Source organism: Adiantum capillus-veneris, chromosome 11, assembly GCF_014529385.1.
Source record: "Adiantum capillus-veneris isolate H3 chromosome 11, ASM1452938v2, whole genome shotgun sequence".
Lineage (NCBI taxonomy): Eukaryota > Viridiplantae > Streptophyta > Polypodiopsida > Polypodiales > Pteridaceae > Adiantum > Adiantum capillus-veneris.
Window position 1 is genome coordinate 138,767,907 of NC_140941.1, and position 9,101 is coordinate 138,777,007.

A 9,101-nucleotide genomic window follows, 5' to 3' on the forward strand; every position below is an offset into this window, starting at 1 on the left:
GCATCTGTTCGGCATCGCTTTTGGACGTGTGTGGATGCGGATGTCAAGGACCATCGTGTGCAGGTGTCTAAAGCTACCTTTACTCAGCTGATGGCTGATACCCCCTTTTTTTACCCCTTGGCAGATATACTGTTTGTGCAGATTTGGATAACACTGGCAAAGGTGGCCAAGACTGGCTCGACTCACGTTTTGGATGAAATACTGTTGGTCCAGCTATGGATTGGCACATATTGGCTTTTCTTCCTGCTACATGGTCAAGCCTGGGTTTTTTTATGAAACATTGGATTTAGGTTTTTGTGGTCTTTCAGGCTCTTGTTTTTTGGGGGGCTTTGTTTGGGTTATGTGCCCTCTTGTATACTTAGTCATCACTCTCAACTTTTTTTCAAAATAATATAAGTTACTGTAGCAACAACAAGGCGAGCACTGCCTTTCACTCTGGAGAGAGAGAGAGAGCTCTCCCTTAAAAAATTTGAAGAGTACACTCTAGTGTACATGGGTTGAAACTCCTTCGGCATACACCTTCCCTTTCTGTCGAAAGGCAATGCCAACAAAAGAAAATCAGGGCTTGTAGAGACTTCCCGAGAGAGAGAGAGAGAGAGAGAGAGAGAGAGAGAGAGAGAGCTAAATAGTATAGATTAATTAAAACTGAGAATGGCTATCTTGAAATAAAAAGAATGAAAGAGAATGCTTTTATCAATGTGTGATATCAAAGAAAACAAAGGCCAAATAATTTTTATGTTTTTTTGAAGGAAGAAATCCTTTCTTGCTTTCTTTTTAGAAAACCAAGCAAAACCATTCAATTCATACATTGTAAAGCCAATGACTACTTTGAGTGGCTCACATCAAAGACATATCATCACTTTGAATTAAACCAAAAAGAAAGTTTACAAAAGGAATTGACATGAACGGGACTCGTTGACAAACTTATAAAAAGAAAAAGCATAAACAAAGTTGGTGTTGTATATTAAAGAAAGGACAAGGAAGTCGTACGATGCCTTAAATGAAGGATTATCCATTCACACACTTCAAATAAGACACACAAAAGTTTGTACACCTTTTTCTTTCTCCTGGTGTAGCATGCCAAAGATTTCACCCAAACACATATCCCTTGAGCAGGCAATGGGTGCAAAAGAAGCCATTGTGAGTCACCTTTGTAAAAAATTTAAGCATTTCATGTTGCTAATTTTTAATGAGATGAATCTAGTCCTTAGATACAATGACATGCACATTCTTTAACACTAGTTTCGTAATTGGACACAAGTGTCCGTAGACATTAATGTCTTCAATTTTTCAGCAACTTGTCATGATTATGTGTCACTTATGAGGTGAAGAACATAGCCAAACTAAAAATCTTACCAAACGTGATACATATTAAGATTATGGTGATAAGTTTTAGGATGAAAAAATCATAAAAGTTTAGTGCAATTTTTATAAATTGAATTTAACATTTTGCACAAGGTTTATGGATAGGAAAAAACTTATGATAACAAGAACTCTAGTTTCATAACTTAATTCTTAGACCATTTTTGTTATAATTAAATAAAGCCCAAATTATAAAAACACTGACAAAGAAGAAAATTTAGGTCTTTCAAAGCTTCTTTCATTAACATGATGAGGTTATGGGGCAAAATTGAAGATCTATAATGAATCTATAGGCAAACACCTATCAACTAAGCATTTTTAGAGGTTTCAAACTCTCAAGAATCTCGTGATTTTAGCTCATTTAAAAAAAATATAGTGTGTAATTTTTTGCAAAACAAACATTGCATGACTTTAATTGAATATAGTGGGTATTGATCCGCACAACTTTCTATATTTAATTCTAGTCATAAAGAATTTTTTTACATGAGACTTGCAAAAATGTCAAGCACGTATATAAGTAGTTACCATGGATTATTGCATGCACCCGGATCATTTTTTTCATGAACTAGGGCACGAGTTTTAGTAAAACATCAACAACTATTCTCTATAGGTTTTCATGAGCGTAGTTATTGTTGAGGTTGTGTATAAAAGTGAGGGATTATAATTTTTATCTGTATTTTAGCTAACCTTTTATAAATTTGCAAAAGCATTTCTTAAAATGTTTTCTAGATGTCATGTGCCATTTTATTTGAATTCGTGAGAAAAGGACATTAAAGTGTCCTTTTTGGTACCAAACTAGCGTTAAAGACAACTTGCAAATCAACCATTAACAACTACTAAAGATAAATTTATTGAGGGATATGTATACCTCATGACTAAGTTACACAGAGCATTTAAGAGGGGGGGGAGGGGTGTGAGGGGATCAATGGATGGGAAGTCCACATGCAGCCGTCGAGGCGATCTGCATCATAGATCACTTATCAAAACTAAACCCGGCCAAGAACTAAACCCGGACATGGAGCCTGTTCGGGTTTAGTTCTACGCCAGTCCAAGTTGAGTGTTTATAACACCATGTAAAATGGCATTCGTTTCACATGCACGCAGACGGGCGACGTGGTTAGCTCAAGCCTCAAAAGGCATTGGGACACGAGGTCATGGGTTTCAATCTTGGCTCCCCAACGTCGCCCCCATTTTTTGGATAGACGTGTCCACCTCGAGATGTCCGCCAACTTCCCTCGCCGTCGATCCCCTTACCCGCCCCCACGTCCCATCTTACGTCACTTAGTGCCGTGTGTGTGTGTGTGTGTGTGTGTGTGTGTGTGTGTGTGTGTGTGTGTGTGTGTGTGTGTGTGTGTGTGTGTGTGTGTGTGAGAGAGAGAGAGAGAGAGAGAGAGAGAGAGAGAGAGAGAGAGGAGAAGAAGAAGAAGAAGAGAAAAGAGAAATCAAAGCCGTAGGAACTATCCCAAGAGAACTCATAAGCCTATCTAACTTTACTAAAAACTAGACTTATACAAGATTTAGAGAATGGTGGAGGGATCAGAGAAGAGATTCTTACATTCATAAGGTACATAGGTAAATATTGTGAGGTCTCACAACGAACATTATTCTTCCTCTACATTGTTGGGATCGTGTGGCACGGTCACGGCTAGTGTGACACGTTGTCCCTTATTTAGAAAATGCAACTAGCGACATGAGCACAAGGTTTTTGGAAATGAAGATAGTACATGGAGTGTGGTCCTTGACATGAATATCAACGGCAAGTGCAGGCTGTCTACAAGGGCTTGGGAACCCAAGTGGCAAACAAGCTTGGACGGTATGTCTATGCTCAGGATTCACAAGTGCAAAGAAATCAAAGTTGTTATGCGGCCGAGTTGGACTGGTGGTCACCAAAGCAATGGAGCTAAGTGAAGCTCATCCACGTCTACACAAGTTATCTCCATGGGAATTCAGAACATCAATTTGCGGCTTGGATGGAGGGCGTGCAGGGAATAATACTCCACCCTCATGGAACTTTGTTGGGACTGGGATAGAGACCACTTCAAAGGAATTGAGGACATGTACAAGGATGCTACCACAAAATGTATTGACAAGAAATGGATCGCAACAAAGCTACGAGTTTTAAAGCGCCCGAAATGGGACGAGGCAATTATCCTTCTAAGTATCTTTGGATCGGAATGGGATGGTTCACATACGCGGTGCCTTGAAGAAAACACAAGAGTAAGGCCAACCTCCAGCCAATGTATAGCCTAAGATGACCAAGGTCTACTCCAGTACAATACATGGCAAAGGAGCGGAGCCAAGGCTTCTTTATTGTCATGTGACGATGAGATGTCTCCTTGCACGTAGTCCAGAGGGACTCATCGCAAGGTCGGGCCAACGAGGGAAAGCGCCGCACTAGATCAACGTGAGGTCAATAGTATCTCTCAAGGAGAAACCAGTCGGTAGGTGAAGGCAGGCACTACAAATCCTAGCCCCTATGCTAAGCAGGTGAGCCAAGTAGGGAAACATCCCCCAACTCAAACGAAGATGCAAGCAACCATCTCAACCCCAAAACTTCACAAGTAGGACTGAATGCACCTGCAGAACATCAGGCTAATGATAGAGCTCTTCAAGTCAGCACCAAAACTTCAAAAGCAGGATCGAGTGCTTGTGGACCATCAGGCTACATAAGAGTCAGGATTACCATCGGCAAAGCCAAGGATCCTACATGACTCCCATGGCCCGTGCACCAAAGCAAAGCCGAGGACCTAAAATGACTCGGGTGGACCGAGCAACAAAGAGAATTCAAGGACCCAAAATGACTTGGGTGGACCATGCATCCAATGAACCCGATGACCCAAGAGTGGGTGGACCAACAAGCACCCAATGAAGTCAGATGGCCTGCGCGAGTGGGTGGACCGTGCATCACAACGAAGCTAGAGGCCTGCAAGCGTGCGGGCCATGCATCTCTTTTCAACACAAAGCTTTCGGGGATAGCCCACCTTCAAGACGGATCAAAGGCATGGGCCACATGAGTAAGACCCCTCTAAAGACGGCCGAAGGCTACGCGATGCCTTCCAACAGTGAAGGTTCTAGAGAATAGCACTGCCCATGTACACAAGCCAACATCAACCCAAGCTGAGTGGGCATATTTTGAGGTGGAGTAGGTCATGAATATTTCATCCAATTCCCTCTAGTCTTAATCTAGAGGGGTCTGGTTATCATCTTCAGACAGAAGAATGGCAACAGGCTATGTCAACTAAGCGGGGTGACATAGACCCTTCAAGCAAAGACACCTACACTCGGCTCAGACAGGAGCCCCAATAGGTAAAGACATGTAGCAAAGATCCACATTCGGGTCAAAGAGGAGTCTCTACAGGTGCAAAGGCATGTGGTAAATCCACATCGAGCTCAAGAGAGGAGCCCCACTCAGATCGCAAAACGGATCCAAAATAGGAAAACGGTGAAGACCCAAGATGAGTGATTCTCAACTTCGCCTTTGGCAAGCCACCATAGATGGATTTGTGAAGAAAAAGTCAAAGTTCTTCAAGAGAAAAAGAGACAAGACCTGAGCATCCAAGCTCAAATCAAGACAAGTCTTGAAGCAGGCTAGCAAGGACAGAGGCAAACTGGCCATGTTCTTCTTTTTGAGTCACCTACTTCAAGTCTTGCCCTCAAGTTTGCAAGACTCATATCTGAATACCAAGGTTCAACAGAGTCCCTGAAGTATGTCAAAGTTCCAAGGGATCAATGGACGGCAAAGTCTAATGAAAACCTTGACTTGTATGTAAAGAGAAACTTAGAAAGGATTCATCTATCTCGTCAATGGGGTGACCGGTCCTCAATAATTGTTAGAGGCAACTCCGAGCATACCTTACTTCAACTGGTGGTAAGGCTCATTAGGACACCAAGTCTACAAGAGCAGTCAAGTAAGTGCCTCAAGAAGAAAAATCCAAGGGCCAAACTTCAGGAGCTAACTAGGAAGATGGAGGCTCGATAATTAAGCCCAAGGATTGACTTTGAAGAGTACCCACTCCCCATGGAGTTGAGAAGACTGGAAAATCTATTTGGTGCACACTACTCCTTCACCCATCCAATTAACCAAGCGTCACCACGAAGTGGACCATCGTGCCATTCAGAAAGAAAACTTGATGAAGACACTCCAATCAACTTACAAAGAAGCAAGTGGGAACCAACACGACTTGGTTCTCACACTCAAAGACGAGTGCTGCATTGTCGATGCAACTCACGTAAAATTTGGAATAGAGAGGTTTCCTCTACATAGATCAACACAGTAGATGGTCTATGTCCACTTATGTAATTCTTCCTATGAACCCCTCGCTAAACTACCATATGGACTTGGTACTCACTGCTTACAATGCCTATCAAGATGCATGGTTGTTATGGGTTGATAAAGACACTACCACCAAAGGTAAGACCATCTCGGAGTAGCCCTACTTTTTGCACAAGTAGATGCACGTAGGTCTACACACTCCAAGGCGTTACTGAGGGAGAGGCCAGCCCTAAAAATTGGCAAAAGGAAGAGAGTTTTTGCGCCCGGGGGGGGGGGGGGGGGATGCTATGCCTCATTCAAAGCTCTGAGGTGATGGCCAACACCCAATCTTGGAAAACCACGACTCAATACCACGAGGCATAGATGGACCCGATGGGGACGATAGACAATGGGACATAGTCCTTCATTTCTCCTCAACTCACCGTCTTGGTTCATACAGATGCATGATTGGGTTTAAGAGGGCATGGTAATAGGAGTGTCCCACTCCGTTCTTCAATGCAAAGATATACGAGGAGTCCGCCTCGCACGAGGAATCCAAGGCAACTAGACCCAAGGAGAAACGGGGCACCCAGCTTGCATGTGGGGTTCTACGGGGCCGTTGGCCTGCATGTGGGCACGACTCATCGGTGAGCATCAGCGACTTGGTCCTCATGGACGCCTTTTTTTATTTTGACATTTCGATACTCCACACGGAGGTCTTGACATCCTCTTTAAGATAAGCTATGCAATTTCATGAATGCATGCTCGAGGCGCTCATTGTTCATCTACTCGGCATGTCGACAGATTTTGGCCTGCCCCGGACCGAGGCATTTTCGGCAAACTTTCAAGATTGTCCAAAGTTGCCTGAGAGGCTTCCACATGAGTCTCTTGGGCATGCACTTGAGGCCCAAATAGCATCGTTCGCCCAATGCATCCTAAATGATGCTTCCGCACTCAACTTCAACTTTCACCACGCGGAGCCGCAACGGCTCGTGCACGCATCAAGCTAAAAGTGACCATGGGCCATTTTTTGAACGGCCCCTCCATAAGCCGCATCAAAGGGGGTTTGAGTTAGCCGAATATGAGCCTCTTAGCCTACATGCTCAAAGTTGCAGGGACTTGGCCTCTCAGTGAAGGTTCCACCTTAAGAGTCCTGGGCACACCTGTATCCTTTTTGTGCAAGGGGCTCCTACTGTTTGGAGCCAGATTTGGGCTTCTAGTGTTAAAAGCCAAAGGCGATATATGAAATGATTTTCAAAATAATAAGGAGAAATGCTTACATTGATAGCAAAAATTCCTTATTTGGTAATATAGCTATAAAGGTAAATGTGCTTTCTTCACTCGGAGAGAAATTCAAGAAAAAACTAATATGAGAAAATAGTTAGATACTTTCAATCATTAAGAAATGAGTATTCTTGACAATTATACAAAGTATTAACTTAGAACAATGCAAGAGGTGATACACGAAGTTCACCAAGCACTTGTGCATTCACCAGGGGTGGGGGAGGGGTTCACTACAATTAAAAAAAGCCTCCATATATAGAAGGTGTTGAAAAAATGAGGTTAAAATTTTTAACAGATTGAATAGGAAAAGGTCCCTTTTATTGGTGAAAAATTCATGGCTAAGAGGTTTTATAAACAATTTTTGAAAGCACGTGATATATAGGTTTTACATATAGTGATCCCTGAGGCCTTCACACCACATTTGGCATTAATGTCAACCAAATCATTGCTAAACAAGGTTTTTTTAATCTCCTCATAATTTTTTTTACCCATGGCGACATCTCATGTAGTGCCACACGCTTCATGATGCAAGCGAGGTGATTGCGTTCGAAAAGGGTGGCATTGCTTCATATACCTTGCCCCTTTGAGACACGCCCTGGAAGGAGAAAGTTCTAAGAGAAACATACCAAGTAAGGATCTCATCAGGTCTATATAGTATGGTATACGTGTTAAACAAACCAGTGCCAGTCATGCAATCTTTTCTCAACATCCCCGCACTCGTGAATTGTTTGCATACGGAGGAGAGAGAGAGAGAGAGAGAGAGAGAGAGAGAGAGAGAGAGAGAGAGAGAGAGAAAACATAAAATCGGAGATGGTTTACATAGACAACTCTTCTCTTATAGTGGGAATTTTTTGTTGCCACCAAAAACATCCAAACATAGCATTTTTATGTGGTTTGCATATGTTGTTAATAGTCTCAAATGAATGGCCTCATGAAAATAAGAGACCAACATGGTACGCCACACAATAGCGCTAAGAAGCCTTGGACAATTATTTTTTTGTGTGTGTGTGTGTGTGTGTGTGTGTGTGTGTGTGTGTGTGTGAGAGAGAGAGAGAGAGAGAGAGAGAGAGAGAGAGAGAGAGAGAGAATTGTGACAATGGTGAAATTTATGGGAAGGCTTCCTTTCATGAAGGGGTTTTTCAACAGGTCCTCACTTTGTTGACAAACAGAATACCCATCCCATACGTTTGTGCTCACACCAAAAATAAATTAAAAAAATGTGTATATATTGGTGCCATCTAAACGCTGGCAAAAATTCAAGATGCAAGCATCAGGCATTTGTTAGCAAAGATGAGGTAGCCAAAAGGGAGAGGGAGGAAAAGGAAAAGGGGGGGGGGGGGCAACTTCACATGTAGTGGAATATTCAAAAAAGTAATTGAAAAGGTTATCCAACAATGATTATGTCAAAATTTTATGCGCTCATATTCCTAGTGCAACTCTCTTCAAAGGTAACCTACCAAGTACCATGGGTGAGTCCGGGCCCAAACCTAGAGTGGGCTTCTCCTTGTATCTAATGAAAAGAACCATGAACTTCTTTGCCCGACCAAACATCTAGTGCAATGAGTTCAACAAGCCCTCACCTTGTGCACAAACGTATACATACATACAAATGCAAGTGAGTGTTTCCCCAAGTGAGATCTCCTACTTCAAATCCTTGGTTTTAGAGCACTGAGATGCAAACCAAACAAGAGAGAAATAAAAAAATTGCTTAATCATGAAACCATGTCCTTCATGATGTCAACATACACTCAAAGTATTCTCACATATGGCTCCAGTTCCCAATATATTTTTGTATAACTACCAATTATCAATCTGCAAATAAAGCCTTGTAATTGTAAACAATTGCATACAATACATCAAATAGAAACCCTTTGAACTATGAGAGATACTATAGACCGTCTAAGGTGTGTCAAATAATTATTTGCAACATGAGGTTGAAGTGTTCTTCCTTTGTATCTAGACTAGGTGGTGTAATATATTGTGGTATGAGGTAGGGCCATTTAGTTTAGAGTTTGGTGAGATTTTTCTTGAAAGTCCTATTTTCTCTTTAATTAGCTCAAATGATGGTTTTCTTGCATAGGGCACAATTTGCTTTTGTGTATAGATTATGTTCTCCATGTTGAATGCAAAGTTCTCTCTAATTTCTTTGCGAGCAAAGTTGTTGTCATGTAACTATGCCACCCACCATGCATTAATTTTAATA